The 21,016-nt window shown below is 37.8% G+C and overlaps 1 long non-coding RNA gene across 1 annotated transcript in view; it reads left to right on the top strand.

Annotated features, from left to right (window-relative positions):
* The first annotated feature begins 3,166 nt into the window (after positions 1–3,166).
* The window catches only part of LOC142042348 (uncharacterized), a 389,027-nt gene continuing 371,177 nt past the window's right edge, over positions 3,167–21,016 (top strand). The window contains exon 1 of the long non-coding RNA XR_012653715.1: positions 3,167–3,264. This is a non-coding gene — a long non-coding RNA (uncharacterized LOC142042348). The remainder of the gene's footprint in view (positions 3,265–21,016) is intronic.

Below are 21,016 nucleotides of genomic sequence, written 5' to 3'. Positions count from 1 at the left end.
CTGGACTTCAGGAGAGCAGAATTTGGCCTCTTAGAAGTTCTGCTTGGAAGAGTCTTATGGGATAAGGCCCTGGAGCGAAGAGAGGTCCAAGAAAGCTGGTTAATATTTAAGGATCACCTCCTCCAAGCTCAAGTGTAGTCCAACCCAACAAATAGGAAGCCATGTAAAAATGCCAGGACACATGCATGGATGAACAAGAAGGTACTCACCAAACTCAAACACAACAAGGAAGCATACAGAGGGTGGAAGCAAGAATGGGTAGCCTGGGTGGAATACAGAGACATTGTGCAAGCATTCAGAAATAAAGTCAGGAAAGCTAAAGCCCAAATGGAATTGAATCTGGCTAGAGATGTCAAAGACAACAAGAAGGTCTTCTATAAGTATATAGGTGACAAAAGGAAGACTAGGGAAAATGTGGGCCCATAGTGAATGAGATGGGTGACCTGGTTACACAGGATGTGGAAAAGACTGAGGTACCGAATGCCTTCTTTGCCTTAGTCTTTACTGAAAAGACCAGCCTTTAGAAATCCCAGGTCCCAGAGACCAGGGGATTTCCAGAGCAAGGAAAATATACCCTTGGTGGTAGAGGATCAGGTCAGGGAATAATTAGGCAAACTATATATGCATGGGCCCTGATGGGAGGCACCCAGGAGTGCCGAGGGAGCTGGCAGATGTCATTGTGAGGCCACGCTCAATAATCTTTGGTCAATCATGGTGGTTTGAAGAAGTGCCTGAAGACTGGAGGAAAGCAAATGTCATTTCTATCTTCAGGAAGGGCAAGAAGAAGGACCTAGGAAACTACAAGCCGTTCAGCCTCACCTTGATCCCTGGGAAGGTGGTGGAGCAGCTAATCCTGGAAACCATTTCCATGCAAATGAATGATAAGAAAATCATCAGGAGTAGTCAGCATGGATTCACCCAGGGGAAGTGTTACTTGATCAACTTGATAAACTTCTATGATGAAATGACTGGCCTGGTAGACAAGGGGAAAGCAGTGGATATTGTCTACCTGGACTTTGCTAAGGCCTTTGACACGGTCTCCGATAAGATCCTCAGAGACAAGCTCTTGTCATATGGGCTGGACAAGCAGAGGGTGAGGTGGTTTAAAAACTGGCTGCATGGCCAGGCCCAAGAGGGTGGTGATCAGTGGCACAAAGTCTAGTTGGAGGCCAGGAACTAGCAGTGAGGGCCAGGAGAAACATGGAGTGTCCCTCCCTGGAGATATTCAAGAGCCATCTGGACATGGTCCTGGGCTCTAGGTGGTCTTGCTTGAGCAGAGGGGGTTGGATGAGGTGACCTGAAGAGGTTCCTTCCAATGTCAACTATTCTGTAGTTTTGTGATTCTGTGAAATGATGATTCTATTCTGAAGGAGGTCAGACATCGACTTGGAAATACTGAGCACACTTTGATTTTACTGATAGCTGAGATGATTCAACGGTTTGCAGTATTCAGTTAACTGACTGGTTATATTGGCACTCAATAAATAACCCACATTTGTCTTTGTTTTAATAAATTATGGCATCGACATATTTGAGAAGCCACACTCTTTTGGCAGCTATTTTGTGAGAACACTTCAATGTATTTCAGTGAATGCTGTGAGAATTCCTCACTGTGGTTTCTGTCAATATGATCTTTTCAGAATAAGATCCCAGGGGAATTTTGCAGATTAAAATAGTAAGAGTAGTATATGTAAAATAAGTAGTAGAGTGAAACCAGTTGGATAGCTGAGAGTGCAGGGAAGCAATAAATACTTTTCTACAGCTTGTTGTAGTGTAAATCACATTTCCAAGACTACTTTAACAAGCTTTGCTACTTTTCATGTATAATATAGTACTGCCTGTTTGTGGAGAGTCATACAATGTTTAACATGCAGAAAAAATCTAAAAAGTACAGCAGTCATATTAAAGATCAAGGAGAATCAACTTCAAAATGGAGACACAATCTAGGACACAAAACCCTAGTATTTTCTGTCTGATACTTCTTCATTTGGAATCACTAATAATTATGTTTGCAACTACATCTGTTATCCACTTAGTGTAAAACAGAGTCCCAACATAACGGCTGCTTTTCATCACACACTTTTATTTTAATAGTGGTTGATATTTTTTGATATAGCATTCCTGGGTTACAGTTTAGAGTACAATTGATCTAATTACAGTGTATTGATCTAATTATAGTGTATTGATCTAATATCTTATCCATACTTGTGGCAGTTTTCTTATGTAATTATTTGATTTCAATTATTTTAAGGAAATGCTAGTGTAAGATGATAAGATAGGGGAGAAGAGATGTTGCGTAATAATTTCCTTAATAGCATAAATTCTAATTCCTTAGGCCACTGACAGGCTGAAGTTTTTAGGCTGAAATTTTCTATGTTGGCTACCTGCTTCATGGCTCATGTATTTTTACTTGGTTTGTAAGGAAACAAGACCTGTTCAATTATGCTGTCATATTAGCCCCTACTTTTGCCTCCAAGTGCCAATTTCATAGGTTTCAAGGATATCAAATAATCACAGATTTTGTAAAAATCATCAACTGTGTAGGGGAGAAAAATGAAGTTACTGTCTCATCTAAGGGGGAACAGAGGACCTGACTATTAACTCTGTCAACTGCCAGCCAGCATGCACACAGCTATAGAGCAGCCACAGCGTTTGCGGTGTTTTCACAAGTCAGAGTGCTAAAAAGGCAGGCAAAGGGCCCAGCGGGAGCCTGGGATCGAGGAGGTGCCTTTTGCCACTTTGATAAAAATCCACCCCGATTGGGCCATGTTATCCTCTTGCCAGCGGAATTTTCATATGCTTGTGTAGAAGTTGCTCTGACCGTAACTAGAGCTGCGCACTTAACCCAGGATGAAAAGCTTGTCTGTTTATGAATCAATTAACTCTTTGTTGGTGAGAAAAGAGCTGGTTTGGAAGTTTCTGACCCTGCTTGTGATCCCCGTTGGGTGTGGTGCCAGGGCTCTGAGTGCATTAATTAGCCTTAATTGCCCTAATGAGCCTTAATTGCCCTGACGGCCTTAACTGGCCTCAGCCCTGCCCGTGGGCCTATTTGAAGGCAGGCCAAGGCAGGCGGGCCTGGTCTGAGGTTTGCCTGGATTCGGGCCTGTCTCGCTGACTGGCTTTTCTGGCTGGACTCCCAACCTCCGTACCGCCGTGGGTTTGTCCCGTGAACCTGATCTGAGGGGCGGCCTCGTCTCGTGGATGGGCCTTGGGTCTGTGTCACGGCCTGGTCTCCGGCTTCTCGGTGAACCTTGGACCCCTGTCGTAAGTGCCTTCTTTCTGGTCTCGTCTCTGGCCCCGTGTCCTCCTATTCCTGACGGGACTCTGGTGTGTAGACCCTGAGACCGGCGGGCTTGTTATTTTGTCGTGTCTAGGTGTGCAGATCGACCCTGTTATTGTGGTCTGGTGTGGGCCTTGTGGGATAGTGCCCTGCCAGCGAGAGCCCTACCTGCGGGGCGTCACCCTCGGTTCACCCCATCTCTTCTAGAAGTCCTGTTTTTATTGATTTCTGGCACTTGGGATGAAAACATGGTGGATTTTTCCTCTTTTTAGTTTGCTTAGCATAAAGGCTGGAAATCTCCTGATGTAAAACTACTTTGAAAAAAGTCTAAGGCCTAAGTTAAGCCTTAAGGAATACTAGAATTAAGGTTGTCTGTAGATTCCTAATTTGCCAAACTCTCTTGAAATTTCTAGCCATGTCTGCTGCTAGAATTTTTCCACATTGCTCAGGGTGCAGTAAAGTGCATTCAGCTAATCAACAGGCATGTTTTGTTGTTGTTTACTGTGTAGCTCAGGCCTTATTTCAATCACAGTATTTGAACATGGAGATGTGAGGCTTAATTTTGCATGTATTTTTCTGTGCTAATCACTGTTGTACTGCATAGGCACTGAAGTAATTATATTAGATTTAGCTTGAGTGTGATTTTTTTTTCTTGCACAGTAACTGTCCAAATGTGCTTATCAGGCAGATGTTAAGCTAATTTATTTTTCTTTTACTGGAAAATAAGCTGCTTATGTCTACTGCACAGAAAAAGGAGGTTCATGGACACTTTAGATAAAGTTATTGGCATGCTGCAAGCTGTTGACTTGCCTCTTTGTATACAGCCTTCAGGGTGCTTCTAGACCATGAATTTATGCATTTCTAGGGCACTTAGCATTTTATCCCACACCCTGCTTTTAAGGTCTATCTCCCACTAACCTCAGATATTGGGGTGAGTGTTTAGCTTTTTTGCAAACTGAAACTTGGAGTCTCAGTGGCAGAGAATTAGCAATGTGCCCTTTGACCGTTGTGGGAAGTTTGGTTTAGACTCCTAACAGAAACCCTGCCATGGGCCCTCTGAGGCAGTGTTAAAAGCATTTTGCCCATGAGCTCTTTTCTTTTGTGTAGCTATCTTCTTCCTTTACCTTATTCACACTTCCAGCACCTGTAACAAATGAGCCAAGCCTCTTCTAGGAAGGCTTGTATTATGCAATGTGTATTTATTCACTTCTGAAGTAATTCAGCCTGGTTTTGATTCAGAAGAACAGTGTCCTGGTCTGTGAATTTAATGTAGTGTAATGTATAGAGAGGAGAGTGACTCCTCAGAGAAATACCATGCATTTTTGTTGCTGAGTGTTTTCTTTCAGCTCTCCCTTCTATGTGTTGCAAAAATACAAATGGGCCATGCATGCCTGGAAGGTGTTATGTAGTTGGAAGAGGTTCTACAGAGATGTGGACCTCTATGGTTCTTCAGTATGTTTGTTTTCTAAGCAAGGCAAAGTCTGTAAGTAAACATAGTAACTTCTGTTAGGTCAGCTTGTCCATCAAGCACTGAGGCTAGCTTTAGTCTCAGAAGTAATTACTGGTGATCTGTTGGCTGTAAGAGGAGCCAGGTGGGGAAGGAGAAGCCTGAGCAGTGGCTGTTCGGCTGATATGTGGGTAGCAGCAGATGCAGGGCCAGATGGTCTAAGGAATGGGAAATGTGACAGCCAGTGTGAGTTTGAGGGAGTAGTGTTATCCCAGGAGAGGAGACAAAAAGCCATCTGAGTTGCAAAATCACAGCTATGAAAGAACATCAGGTGTTAATTTAGGGAGCAGCCCAGAGGCTTAGGTCTGGCCAATGTTCTTAAAGGTATCTCTGAGTGATCCAGAGCTCTGCAATGTGGTCTTCTGAAGCTGAGCTTCCTCTGTACCAAAATGAGAAGGCACTTGCCCTCGGAACCTCCTGTAGTTTCAGTCCTCTCTACTGCTATAAAAGGTTGTGTGACCACCCTCTTGGTTCACTTGTGAAACTTTCTGATGTGTAATTAATTTTGTTTATCTAGGCTTGCAAATATCTAACCTAATGAGTAAAGGTTGCAAAGATGTGTTGTGCTGTCCCTGGGAACTGATCTGCTGACTTACGTATCTGTGTTCAGTTGTAATGTACCCAGAGAGTGAGACTTCTTGCTAATGGCAGAATTAAAATTGGGTTTGTAGCTCTTCCTCTTGCAGCTGTTTCTCATTGCTTTCTGAAAATTCAATTGTATTTGCCAGACAGGTTTGGGCAGAAGTGGTACTATTTCTGTGAAGCTGGAGTTTCTGCAAATGTAAGGTCAGCACAGTGACAAAGGACCCTATGGAGTACCTGAGTAGTTCATGTGTGTTACCTTCACTTATTTTACATATTCCTGTATCTTTTCTTTGTTTTATGTGTATCATATGGCTACAAGTAAAGGCAAAGAATTAATATGGGGCAAGGAACATTGGAAGGTGTAGGATAAATACCTCTGTAGAGAATTTCACCTCAAGAAGAAATAAGGAATCTACTTAAATTCTTTGCAGTGTGGCTAAAGTTACATTACGCTTACAGTAAGTAATTTTATGATGGGGTGCTCTCAAACCAAATACATTAAAAAAACAAACAAACAAAAAAACCAAACCCTGGGTGACAGATTCAGTCCTATAAGAACTTAGGGTGGATTGATGGATAGATCTGGTAATATTCTAGGTGGTCTAATTTTATCTTCTAACATTAGTTCTTTTTTTCCTCTTCTTGGAAAAGACAATCTCAAACCAGACTTTTAAAAAAGAAACTAACAAAACAAAATCAAAACCACACCAAATATTCTGGCTACACAAAACAAAAGGCAGAAAATGTGGAACTTAGTCTGTGCCTCAGTATTCTATTATTTTTAAACACCAGTCTGTGTATTTGTAGATTTCTACAGGTATTTGAGTCAAAGGTGTTTTTTAGTTGTTTGTTATTTTACATGCATTTTGTGTATGCCTTTCTGCTGACTAAAAGTGCCTGAAATTCATTCTCACATGTTAGAGGACCCTTTGGCTTCTGCAGTTATAATAGCAGAAATAGGTCAGGGAGTGGGTGCTTTATCTGTGATGACTTCAACAGTTCCCTAGAGTCCAAACCTATAAGGTCTGGTCTACAAATGCAATGACTTGAAAATGCTTCCTAGCAGGAAATGCTCAGTTTCATAACTTGGCAAAACAAATCCCCAACAAGAATTTCTCTATCTCTAGTTGTTGTAAAAAAAAATGGGGGGGGGGAGTTGTTCTTCAATCTCTTGAAATATCCTGATTCTGAAAAGTATATAAAGATAGATTTTGTAACTTAGGTTTGATTGGTTCTTTTGATACATCTGATTTAGAAACTTTTCTCAGGAAAGTTGAAAATATATAAATCATTTTTTTAAAGTTTTTTTTCACAGGATGAATAAGGTGTTCAGCTATTACTGAAATTATAATTTTTTAAGAGAGTAAAAGCCTTCTGTTAATTCACGCCTTCTTGTTCACTCAACATTTTAAACAATGGCATAATTTTTGTTAATGACTGTGGGTCAGTCAAGTATGTTCCATTTCAATTTTGAAATAAGAAATTATGTAATTGACTGTCAAGGCTGTTATGATGGAATGGATTTAGCTAGAGGTAATTATAGCCTGAGATTGGCTATCCAGGCAGTTATTAACTAACTACATGAACTTTTAGGAAAATTATGCATTTTTCCTGAATCTTAAAATGAATTTTCCGTATTCTGTGTATGCCCTGTCTATGATGTAGATTATTGTTCATTAATCTTCACACAAAGAATCAATTGCTTTGTATCATATTTGAACACTATTTCTTTCCAGAATACCTGTTTCATTCCTTTCAGTCTCTGACATTAATATGCTTCCAACTGTTCATTTGCATAGGAGCTTACTTGTTGGTTGCAACCAAAAAAAGGAGAATAAGTTATGGCATGAAAAGACATGTGATGGCAAAAACTTGTAGGAGCTAAACAAAAACAGCTGCTTTTTTTTTATTCCAACCTTTAAGCTGCTTAAGTGGGGTGTATTATAGCAACAGTGATACATAATTTTGAAGTTGTGTTGATAATTTCAACCTCCTAGTTCTAGGTAATATCTAGAATGAAATCATAAATGTTCCTTCTGCAAAGAACTGGCTTTGGTTTTAGCATGTGTTCTACCCCCACAACCTGGAGCTCTATAAAATAACAGTTTAGATGTTTTACTTTCAACAAAACAGATGGACATCTTTAGTTAACTAAATAAAATTGGTTATATTCATGATAGAATGAATCTCTGGAAATAAGCTACACTGTCATATGAAATTAGAATAGTCAAACTGTTTAAAAAAATCAAGGAATTTGAAAATACATATGTTTATTCATTCTAAAGATAAGTTTTGTTCAGTATGAATCTGATATTGGGATGTGATGTAGCTAAGCAGCCCAGATAGTGACCCCTAAAGGTTAGGAAGTACTTGCCAAACCTACCTAGTCAGAAAAGTGTGTACTATGGTTAATCAAGCAGTCTATTACATTGAGCTGCTCTACATATGCTTTCTTAGAAGTTTGGACTCTTGCTGAAACAAGATGTGATTTGGGAGAAGTTGCATTTGAGAGGGAGACCGTCTGGGATTAATATTTTGGCTACACTAATTGAAGTTGGGTAAGACATCTGATTTGTATATAACTCTTCCAAACCTGTTGAAAGACACTTTTCTTTTTTTTTTTTGAAAGCTTTCTGATGTCAGAGGCATTTCATGATAACTGATGTTAGGGTCTATCGTACAGTTCCATGAAACACTGAACACATAGGTTAGTGATGCTTGTCACCACTTGTAAAACCCCTTCCCTGGGCAGATTTATCTTGTGCTAGCTGCTAGATTTCTTGGTAGAAAAAAAAACCCTGAACTATTATACAGTGTTCTGGCCAGAGGTTTGGAACAAGACTTCACAGTGAAGTAGTAACTGGCTTAAGATTGTATAGTATATAACAAAAATTGTGTCTGTCTCAAGATGTGGGAAGTATTGACACCAGAGATTAAAACCAGAATATATGAAGATCAGGCAAGTAAGTTTATTGTCAGAAATAATTCCTTTTTTGAGTAGAGGAACATTATTTACTTCAAAGTATCTGTGACTTTTTAAACTTGGTAAATGATTGTTTAAGCATCTTAAATACTATGTGGCCATGCTGTAATGATGTGAATGAATGCTATCTGGAGTAGGAGATGAAGTCTGGTAGCATTGCTAAAAGAGGAGTTTGATATAGGGAGATTGCTGAGATGTCATGGGTGATTAAGTAAATTCATTAAATCTATTGAGATAAATACAGTCCTGCTGATGTGTTAACAAAATGGTGTTTTCTGGGGGTGTGTGTGGGGAAGTCTGGCAGAAATTAACAATTGATTTCTATTCATCACTGTTGTCCTTAGACCAGTCTTCAGAAAGATATGTTTTCCATCTGTTACTGTTATTACTATGTAATGTTATATTCAGGCTGCATTTATGTGTTGACTCCCATTTCAAATAGTGCTGATAATATCTGCAAAATCTTAATAAAACTACCATTAAGCACTATGTACCTTTTCTTCAAAATTCAAATTCATGAGCAATATATGGGTCTGATTTTGAAAGTAGAGGTCATCTATCTAGCAGAAAAGGCGATGTGAACTTACATTTCACCTTTCCCTCACTGTGTGGGAAAGTAAAAAATTTCACACATGCAAATCTACCAATCCACAGAAAATACTTTATATATGAGGTAAAAAAAATCCTTACTAGGAATTGCCTGTCCCTTGTTGAGGTTGATATTCTCTGAGAGAGCAGTGGAATAGGAACAACCTGGCAAACTTTTATTCATTTAAGATTTTCCAGTTTGGCAAAACTGACCCAGAAGGTCCATTAGCTAAGCCACATGCCAGACAGGTTTCCTGAAAATTTGGCCATCTTTCTCCCTTGCACCCAGTCTACCAGACTGGTTTGGGCTTCTAGGACCTTTGCCAAGTAGTCTTTCTGTGAACTAAGATATGCCACATGATATCTGTTTAGGTTTATTTGGAATTAGGAATTTTGAAATATAAAAATTCTTGGACAAAAAGGATTTTATCTGTCCTGTTCTAATTTCAGTTGTTTCTGGAACAATAAAATTCTTAAGTTACATGTAGTATGGATATATTATTTACTTTGACACAAGCAAGCTAGTTCACAGTAAATGATTACAGCAGTTTTTCAAAGAAAAACTATGTATCTACCTCTGCTAGCTAATGTACTGCAGAAGGTAAAATTCTTGAGGTAGAAAGGTAACTTGAAATTTTACACATGTAGTTTGTGGTAAAGATTTCACAGAATGAAAATGCTTTCTTGACATAAAGCAAGCTGTAGACCATCTGATTTCACTGGAATATTGTCCTTTGCTAACTAGCATGTATAAACTACCATAAGCTTTTTCCCTTTGTAAAAAGAGCTAAAAAGCTTCCATACATTTAATTTAATAAAATTGTAGAAGCTTATTTCCAGGTCATAATCAAACAATAGTGATTTTTATATTTTTCTTTTTTAATTCTGTTAAGCTGGGCACCAGAGCTGGCAAGCTAAGGAATGTTCCTTCACCCCTAAAGAGCTTACACACCAAAACTTAACAAGCCATGGCAAGTAGAGGGTCATAAATGAAAACGAGAGGGGTAGGTTGACAGTATCACATGTTTTTTTTTAGTAAGGCTTGTCCATATCTGAGTTAGTTTTGTTTTACTTATTTTTGTAGTTTGAGGCTTCTGAGGACTTGGAGAGCGTGAACTTTATATGAACTATGGTTTTCTTGGGTGCCCGATAGCTGAGCTGCAAGGCTCTCAAGTTGCATGTAATTGAAAAGACATCATATATTGGCATGTCAGGAAACATCACTTACATCTTTTTATGCTGCATTTACATCTTAAAGAAACTTATCAACAGACATTACCTCAGGTCTAGAATAGCCATTATGAATGGGCTCTTATAAGCAAGTGAACAAATACAAGTTTCTGACATTTTTAAAAAAAATTTCTGCTCTAGAAAATGGATTCTGGTAAGGTTGATGGGAAAACTAGAACATCAAGGTTTTTATTATGGTTAGCAGAGTATGTCTTCAGTAATAACTAGTCCTTGACTTTGTGTTCAACATTTGAGGTGGGGGGTAGGGAATGGAGAAGACTCCTTTTCTTTAATCATGCTTTAATTACCATAGCTGTCTGAATAGGGGGAAGAAGAACAACATGCTTACCTTTCCAAGTATGTGGACTCTGATGTCCTGCAAAACGTTTTCCTAACAGATAGTGCTTAGCAGGTTTCTGAAAGTCTTTGCAAAACTGCAGATCTATACTTTTAAGGTCCAAAAGGTGGAGTATCTTCTGTCTCCTTGTTTCCTTAATAGTGTAGATCTTTAGCTCTTTGACGGTTTTAAAATTAAGCAGATGTGAAAACTTCTGAAGGGTTCTACTTCATGAGTGTCTTAAGACAGCACAGACTTAAGAGTGGTCAGAAGGTTGCAGGATTAACAGGCTGTTAAAAGATCTACCTCTCCTTTGCTAAGGTTGACAAATTTGGAATGCCAAAAGTCTTTCTCAGAAAATGATTGTCTTAAATGTTTTTACTGAGTAGAAGATAAATGATATCAAGATTTTTAAGTATTTTATTAAGAAACTGTCAGTAAGAAAACAAAAAAAGGCAAACTTCCTGAGCAACAAAACAGAGGACTGAATGCTCTTTTTTCTGGGGGAGATACAGTTCAGTTTCTTGCCAGGAAAAAGTTGAATTTACCTTAGTCTAGTTTGCTGGGTTTTTTTCTGGGCACATTTTGCTTACTCTACCTGGAGTGTAAGACAGGGTCTTAACCATGCTAGGGTTGGTTGATTTATGCAGAAAGCAGTGTGCAATTAAATGCTTTGTCCTTTCATCTCATGCAAAGTATTTTTCAGTAAATGGTAAAATAGTATCATAATGGTGGTTTCTCTTTTCTGGTCCCTCCTTAAAAAATGGTAGTCCAGAATGATTTGGGAAAATAATTTGACAGATGTTGCAACCTTATGGGTGGAACATCCTCTAACAATTAATTGAAGCTTAACTTCCTTTTGAGGCAGCACTCACTGTACTGGTACCTTGATGATACTTGTAATGAACCATCTGGAGCTCATTAGCAGGAATTGGAAATATTGTGAAGAGAGAACACTAAAGAAATACCTGATACTAAGCAACTTGTATGCAGTGGATGATACTGTGAAAGTATTACCTCCTTGCCTTGCTTGGCACTTTCATTTCTGAACTGAGCAATAACCAAAGAGTGACTATAAAAAGGATATCCAATGGATGTTTTCAAGATTACATCAGTAGTCTTACATGATGATGATTTTTTTCTGAATGATATACACTCTCTAGCTTTTTCAAATCTGGCTCATTCACATACCCCCAAACTGTTGCATTTGCTTGATTCATCAAGTATGTAGAATCAACAAACAAGTCTGATAGTATCAGTGAGGATGTTACTTTAAAGTATAGTTCCTTTGATTTGCCTGTTCTTAAATTAAAGTCTTCACTGAGATGTAGAATGTTGTGTACTAAGAGTATGCTACTAAACTTATTAGTAACAAGCATTTACAGGTCTTTTGCCACTTGATATTCTTAGTACATAAACATAAAATTGCTTAGCTTGGAGTATTCTGTTGAGGCTATCTTGCAAATTGCTTTGGGGTGGTGGGGGGGAAACCAATAAAGCACTAAAGCTCCAAAACTTCAGTTCTATCTTTCCAGTTTTTGCATGTGCAGAAGTAGTTAATAACCCCCTTAACATTAACTTGCCTCTGTACTATTTCATTACTTATTTGTTTTGCTAAACTATGGTATGTGCAATACAGAATTTGTTCAACCTTTCCAAACTGAGAGATCCCACAGTTGAATAGCAGGGGATATTTTTTTTATCCTTGTGGAAAACAGTGGTTTAGAAATAGTTTCATCAGCTGTATCCATTTCATGCACAACAGCAGGAGCTTGTTGTCAGCAGGAAGCAGAACCAGATGTTACCAGTTCTTAGTTTCCTTACCTCATGAGTACTGCAGCAAGCCAGATCTTGGTGTGTTACTGAGGTCTAGGAAAACAGCAAAGAAACTGGCACACCATGGTTGCCATAAAGCAAAAGTAAGAAAAATAGAACTCTTTGCAGGTAGGCAGTAGCTAACACTGCAAACCTCTTTGGCTGTGTAAATAACCATCTGCCTTAAGTTATTTCTGTTCATTTTGGTTTTAAATAGCCAATGAGTGATACACTTCATGCATGACAGCTTTTTTTAATACCCTCTAGTTTTAACCAGGTGCTTGCTTTTTAAAATCTTGAGAGACTAATACTTGAATTCAGAATGTTTTCAAAAGACCAGTGGAGGAAATCTCAGGAGATGGTCTATTTATGAGCCTGAGACAGCAACAGTTCCAGGTAAAATAAACTCAGAATTGTGATTAAACACTCAAAATGCCAGATGCTTTTCTAAAGCTGTAGAAATAGGATCCACATTGTGGATTTCCAGAATGTCTAGAATTATCTGGTTAGTGATTTATTTTTTTAACTTTGCAATAAAACTTAACACTGATAGGCTTTATTGTTGTAATGGGATGTTATTGTTATTGTTAGAGGGGATGCAATGACCTTAAATTTGGGAAAGTTTTGAAGGTAAATGGAGAATAGTTTCCAAATTTAATATAGGTTTATTGGCTGTAGGTTATGCCAACCTAATCAGGGGTGGAGGGGAGGCTGGGAAGTAAAGCAAGTACTAATCAACTGATGTGAATAACACTTCATGAGGTGTCAAAGGATGGAGAAGAATTAATAGAAAAACTGATAGGTATGAAGTCACTCTGAGGTCACAAGAACTTTTCTTGAAGGAAGTAGTATGGAGGCATGAAGTTGCTGACAATTTAAAGGATCCCTCCTGGGATTTACTTTGTTATTCTCTTTGCAGGAAAAAGCAGGTGTGTGGTTCTGGTATTTGTTAGTGTATGAGTCTCAGGTGAACTACAGGACTGTAACAGAAGGTCAGTGGTGCTTAAGAGTATGAAAGGCAAGGATGTGAACTTAAAAACTAATTCTTGAATTTCTGCTGTTTATTTGGAGCTTATACCCTGAAATTAAAAAAGACAGACCAGAGTGTGATAGGTGAACCTGAAATAAACATGTGATGCAGCAGCAGGAAGGGCAAGCCAGCCACAGGTTAACTTCTAGTAATCTTTGAGAAATAGTCAAGGATGCTTTAAAAACTTCTCTGAATAAAATACAAAATTATGACACTGAATCAATGAGTTATTTCTCCGTTCTTTTAACATACAGTTAGAGTTGAAAATGTGAAGTCTGTCCTGGTTTCAGCCGGGATGGAGTTAACTGTCTTCCTAGTAGCTGGTACAGTGCTATGTTTTGAGTTCAGTATGTGAAGAATGTTGATAACACTGATGTTTTCAGTTGTTGCTCAGTAGTGTTTAGACTATAGTCAAGGATTTTCAGCTTCTCATGCCCAGCCAGGGCACCTGACCCAAACTGGCCAACGGTGTATTCCATACCATGTGACGTCCCATCTAGTTTAGGAACTGGGAAGGGGGGGGAGGCAGTTTTTTTTTTTTGGCCGCTCGGGGACTGGCTGGGTGTCGGTCGGCGGGTGGTGAGCAATTGCCCTGTGCATCATTTGTACATTTCAATCCTTTTATTACTTACTGTTGTCATTTTATTAGTGTTATCATTATCATTATTAGTTTCTTCTTTTCTGTTCTATTAAACCGTTCTTATCTCAACCCAGGAGTTTTACTTCTTTTCCTGATTTTCTCCCCCATCCCACTGGATGGGGGGGAAGTGAGTGAGCGGCTGCGTGGTGCTTAGTTGCTGGCTGGGGTTAAACCACGACAAGTCTTACTAACTTCCTGGGTAAATATTGTGGAACACTTTAACAAATCAAGTGGCAATAAATATAGCTTAGAATCTAATTCTTGAGTTAAAATTGTCAAGATAGGATTTATTTAGATGTGAGGAAAACTAATCTGTATGTGTTGTGGGGTTTTTGGTGTCTCTTGTTCCTGTTAATTCTAACATTAATGAATGCTTTGAGTGTTGGGTGGTAGAAGGCCTTTTTTGCTGTGAATATAAAATGTGGTATTTGCTGACATTTACAGCAAATGCATACTGCAGAAATGTCTGAAGGTGGAGAAAAGCCTTATCTGTTTGTCTTTTCCAAAGTTCATCTGCAAGTTTATATGATGATATGGTCAGTGTCTCAGAGTCACTCTGGGAAGTAACATCTGCATATCAAGTACAAAATACTATGTGCATTATCTGTGATAGCTACCTCTGGAATATGCTTTAACTTGTGTATAATGGAAAACAGGCATACTTCCAAAGAATTAACTTCTCTGGTTTTGGGAAAGGCAGGCAGGTGAGAAGGAGACAAACAAAATGGTAATTAAAAGTAGTGAAGAAGCATTTTTCCTTTTCTATAATATTCCTCACTTAAAAACCAGATAAAACAGTGAATGTCACTTTTTGAACTGGTTTTTGATTACTAGACCAATGTGGAAATATCATCTGTTTCTTAGATTATAAACCTGAGTTTAACTGAAGGCTTTTCAAATAGCTTTTTCACAAAGGAGTTTTCTCTCAAAAATAATAATAATAATTAAAAAAAGTCCATCCCAGCCAGCTAAACAGAAAATGACCATGAGTCGTTGAGCTACTACCTCCCTGAGGTATAAACTTTAAATGAAATCAGGAGCTGTCTTAGCAGTACTATCAAGGTAAAAGAGAAAGTGTGTTTCTTCTCCTTTAGGAAATGATATAATATTGTACTCTTCTTATCCCAGTCTTGGCTAGAACATGTTTCTTTTGAACCTTTCTGTTAATATAAGAAATTGAACCTCAGGTATAATAATTAATCTTCAAAAAAAGTACAGTTTCTATTTTGGAAAGCGAATGCTAACTCTAAAGTGAGATTCAGTTAAAGCTTTCTTAAGTAGATTCATACTGATACAAAAGAATATGCTGATACCCAAAGAGTTCATTACTTGCCAGCAGCCAGGGGACTTCAGCTGAAACAAACTTTGGAAACTGCTTAACTGACTCACTCTTCAATAAATTTATATTACTTCACAATTAACAGCTTCAATATAATTGTTCTTTTTTAGTCTACTCTCATTTGACTATGAAAACACTTATTTAATCTGCAGTTATTATTCCATTCATGAAATGCTGAACAATTAGCCTGGACTCTAAACTCTGATTTGTGTGTTTCTGCCCAAATCTCTAAAAGAAGTTATTACAATTTACTTGGGATGATCAGAATTAACTATAATTTGAAAGCACACTTTTACTGAGGTTTCTAAATATCTCTATAGTACAAATAAAGCCTAAACTAGTATATTACTTGGTGCATGTCCATATTGAGGAGTACAGGAGGAGAATGAGCATTTGTACATATTAAACCACAAATTACAGTAATGAATAAAATATGGATTTTTATGGCTCAGCAAGATTGATACATCTTGTAACCAGTGTTGTTTTAATATAGGAGAACATGAAAAATGTACTCATTTCTCTGAAAAGTGCTCCAAGTTCACACAGTGGTGAACTTGCTGGTTTATTGTTATTGGGATAAAAAGTCTGTGTGGGAGACTGTCTAAACTAATATATCCACTGAACAGTTGCTATATTAATGTTCCCTACGGCTCTGCTAGCACAGCAGAAGAGAAGATGGTGGTATTGTCTTCAGTGCCAGTGGTACTTTGAGAAACTTTGAACCAATTTACTTCAAAGCAACAAAGCTCATCTAACAATCTATGAATTTTAAAATGTTAGAACACTATGAATTTTTTTGTCCATGTAGGACTAAGAAGGAATAATACAAGTCACATATACTTTTGGGTAAAATCTTGCAACACAAATTCAAATGGTGGCTTTCTCCTCATGTTTCATTTGTCTGTCTTTCCTTCCTTGTTTGAGTTGGAACTCAGCTAGAAGGTGACTGTTTTCAGTGGGTTTTTGTCTGTTTTCAAACATTTTTTGGCTAGAGGCAGGGACAATGGGACTTGCTTTTGAAATTTGCCATCCATATTGTACTCCTAGGAAACTTGAATTGGATTCAAATAAATTATCCAAGTTTTGACCTAGATCAAACCTCTCTGTCTGGTATAACTAACTTCAGTGAAGGTCTAATTGTAAAGTATTTGCACTGGCAGAGAACAAATTGGATACTATTTTTACAGGTAATCAAATATAATTAAATATTGTGATTTAGCACTAAGTAGTGATAGGGAATTTTGTTGGTCTACATGTGTGTTGATACTAGTCTCTTACAGTAGATAATTTCTACAGGTGGACAGAAGATGCTACCCTGGCACTTATTTCTGAAGGACACCCTATAGCTTGTTTGTTTGGGCATAACTTGGGGATGGGATGGGGGGAGATGGGATGGGGATGTGTGACCTTCCTTGCCAAGAATCTGCCTGAATGGGATATTTGGAGCTTCCTCATCCAAACACAACAAGATCTAGGGTACTACTTACTGAAACTGTTCCTACAAGAGGCATTTACACTGATGTAAAGTCTATTATAAGAGAAACAAAATCTAGTAAAAGAGGCAACCTATGTTAAACACTTTTGAGGTCAGGTTAAAAAAAAAAGTCTGGTCTACTGAAGGCTGTCTAGAAGTATATACAGTAGGCTATTTAGGGAACTTCTATATCAAAGTGTTTGGGTGTTTTTGTGGGTGGTATGGGGTTTTGGGTTGGCTTTATTTTGTCTTTAGGCTTCACAGAAAGTGTTCAAGTAGCTGTAGAATACTTTTTTTTAATGGGTAAACAGTGGGACTTGCATGTTACTCTTGAATCCAATCCTAACTTTGCGGTTGTATGTTATCTATCTGTTGATCTGAACAATACACTCTTCTTGCGTTAGTGTGGGATCCTGTTTGACACACTAATTTTTTCCTCATTGGCATTTTCCCTGTTCTTTAAAACTGCAACACTTTCAAAACTCCTCCAACTTGGCTTTGAACCACTGCAAACTACCTCCTTGTCTTCTGTATTGATTATCCTCATCAATCTAAACTGTACGCAGAACTGATCCTTGCATGCAAAGACATATGGTAACAAGAAGTCTTATAATTCTTCATTATTTGTATTGGGCCTTGAAATACTTAATCTTGGTCAAACCTGAAGCCTTAATACATATCTCTGTCCTGCAGAATTGTATAAGCAACTGTGTTCTGATCTATTGTTCTATAAGCAGCTGAGCAGGGAATATGCTCCAGGGATGATTTGGGGCTTTATCTGATAATTAAAATCTCCAGAGAAGAGAATAACCTAGGAAGGCGGATAGGGAAGGGGAGGAAGATGTAAAAAGGCAGAATTTCTGTTCTGTCAATCCTAAAAAGAGAAATTCTGTTCCTCTGGCAATACTAGAGGACATGAGAAGTAAAATAGTGTTACTACCTTCATAATAACATGGAGATGGAAGGACCTACTACAGAATCACCAGCCCAATTCCTAGTGTGTGCTGTCTGCTAGCTAGAGTGAATGGGCAAAGAGAAAGGGAAGGTTGCTTCATTCTTTCAGATAGGCCTCTCATATAGGTGTTGATATAACTGCAGGTTCTGAAACCTTGGAAGAAGAAATGCCTTCAAGATTCAGAAATCTCAGCTCACATTGACATAAAATTTGGGAAGATTATGTTTTAAGTCATTCAATAAAACTAGGAATGTAGTAAAGAGACAGACATGACACATTGTCAGTCCAGATGTGTTTTCAGTAAAGCTTTTTTCTTGTAGTAGAATAAATCCTAAAATATTTTCCCCCCAACTGTTGCTAATCAACAGAGAGGTTCCTGGCTATCAGGCAGCTAATCTTGCAATCTTAGAGAACTGCTTAAACCACAATCTTCTCCTCTAAAAGAAAAATCTACTGTTTGTTTGATGTAAGTTGTACTGAGACCAAGGAATTCAGTGGTCTGAGAGACATCAGTCATAAGATGAGTAGTTTTCCTTTCCTTGAGTTGTAGCACACTCCAGCTGCTTAAAAACTTGCTATAAAGGCTTCAAAGGAAGCCACATAACTGAAGGCAGATTGCCTGCTGAATTAAATTTTAAATTTATTTGGAATGCAAGTTCCTTACCGAGCGCTATGAAGACAAAAATGTGAAGTGCTCTCTTCCTCATCTTCCATCCAGGGGAAAGATTTGACTGCCATTTATCAAAAAACATTCCTTCAATACTTAACATATATAAACCACTTAATTATTGTACCTATTCTGTTGTACTTCACTTTATACCACCTGCTTTTTCCAGATCACTTTATACTTAAACTGTACTGCTATTTTATTCATTGGATTGCAGTTCTGTTCCATGGGAAGTGGAGGGATGGGAAACTACCTATATTGACATGCAGAAGCACTCATGCTGTATAAAAAGCAGGGAGAAAACAAATCTATCCTGCAAAGAATAATGTGTTAGGGTTTGGAACAATCAATCTTTCTTTGCAAGGTTTGAGATGTAGTTTGCTTATTTAACCTTTAATGCTTTCAGAATGAAAAGCCTTCCACATATACTAGCTGTTTAAATGAAAAGTAATAGTGAATTCAATAGTTCTTGGTAATGTTGACACCAAAATCTTAAGGTCATGTTATTTGTCTAGTGTTTTTTTTATGCATCTCTCTACAGCAGAGGTGTGCATAGCTGTGGCATGGCAGGCCATGAGCACAACACTAAAGTCAAAATCCAGGCTGTGATTTCATTTCCTTGGGTAGAGATTGAACACAGAGAATGGTTTTCAAAAGATTTATTTCAAGTGTCTTACTCTTCAACTGCATTAAGGTTAATGGAGGCGGGTTCAATCAGGTATGCTATGTGACCTTTGTGTCTTTATTTTTAGAAAGCACTTTCTGTTGTATTTTCACTGTTTCTTCAGACAGTGGTGGATCACTAAGTGATTATTATATTCCTGAGTTGTTAATTGCATAGAATTCGGCATACTTCATTGGCACTTTTAGAACTAGGTGGCATTATAGTTAATAATATTTGTCATCTATAAGATCATAACTAAAAATACAAGAATCACTGTAAACTCAGAAAGTGCCCCTAATAGCAGAACAATGATACCAACAGTATGGGTTTGAAATGGCTTCAGTATTTTACACATTGTCTTGCACAACACAGTATCAAGTAGAAACAGTATTTTTTACTTTCCTGCTAACATGCAGAGATTCAGGAGCAATTTGAGTGTTCCAAGGAACTAGTTTTTTTCCTAAACTTCTAGATTACTATTATTTAGATAAACCTCCTATGGAGATGGGTTTGTGAAGATAACTATATTCAGTAGCAATTGCTGGAATAATATAAAGGCTTATCTAATGCTGCACTATAACATCAAAAGACAAACTTTAAATTGTGAGCCTAAGTTCAGGTACCTCTGAGCACCACTCAGTTTTGCATTCATAATGTGGATTTTTTTCAGAGACAGGCTTTCCTCTAAGAAATTTCTTGACTACAAACAAGTAATTTTTAATGTTTTTTCCTTGACAGTAAATGAATTTTGGTACCAGCAATGAGGAAGTAACAAAAGCTGTGATAGTAAAAAGACCAGGAAATTTAAAACTATTTTAAGGAATGCTCTGCAAGTCCTCCTGACACCAAATCTATTTAATCTCTCAGACTGGAATTTGGCTGAAATAGGAGAAAAAATTGTCTCAAAATGGCTCTGGTCTTCATGACAAACACCTATAAGTGCCAAGCAGGAGGTCTTTTGATATGCTTTCACTTTTCACATGAATTAGGGCTGTGTGTTCTTGTTTAGTGTAACTTGTTCTTCTGGTGTCGGTAACAATGATGACGTTATGTTTAGTTAAGTCAGTTGACAGGGAATTAATGGAGAATTGTTTTAGTAGCTTGTATAAAGTTTTTTTTCTGTAAACTTGTAGAGGAGGAGTGGAGTTAGCAAAACTTTTTTTAGGCAAAAGTTAATGCAGTCTCTTCCTGCTCTAAATCCATTGTTTCTTAGAGTTAGCTTTCACTGTGGTTCAGTTGATAGCAGATAGTGTTGTCTCTGCTGACATGGGCATCCAGTGAGATAAAATATCTGTGCTGTATACAACTTTCATACGATAATAATTTAAGAGCAAATGCATAATACTTTTTAAATAGTTTTGTTAGCAAGACCCCCAACACAAGTTGACCCAATGTAGTGGTATTTAAGAAAACAGCCAAACATCCCTCCCTCCCCCTCAGTGTTTTGGTAACTTTTAAACTTTCATGAAGCCAGTGTCTGTTGAGGGGCAGGGGGGAGGGACAGAATATTTTAAAACTGGACTAAGGGCTTTTGTTTTGAAGAATTTTCAAGTGCTGTATCTGGAAAATATTTTTTGTCTTTTCTTGGTTTTGTTGCTCTATTAATGAAAGTATTTTCTGCTCTTAATAATGTAACTGAACCCTTGTTGGGGATTCTTTTACCTTTTCACTTTATCAAAATGTGATTAATGTAGCCAAATGTGAGAAGCTGGCTATGATTCAAAGTCATATCTTTTACAATGGGAGCCTGAGACTTCTGAGCAACATTTTTAGTATTGGTTACGGATACCATGAAAGATAACTGTTTTGACTAGAAAAATTGTTTGAAGAGAAACTCTGTCTCGGTTGCAATTTTACCATGAACGGAAAAGCTTTATTTGATACACTGCTTCAAGCAAGTTTTTCAGGCTATTGGACTAACT

The sequence above is a fragment of the Buteo buteo genome, chromosome 20 (genome assembly GCF_964188355.1).
Source record: "Buteo buteo chromosome 20, bButBut1.hap1.1, whole genome shotgun sequence".
NCBI lineage: Eukaryota > Metazoa > Chordata > Aves > Accipitriformes > Accipitridae > Buteo > Buteo buteo.
The sequence above is the reverse complement of the archived record's forward strand: the minus strand, read 5'-3'. Positions and strand labels throughout refer to the sequence as shown.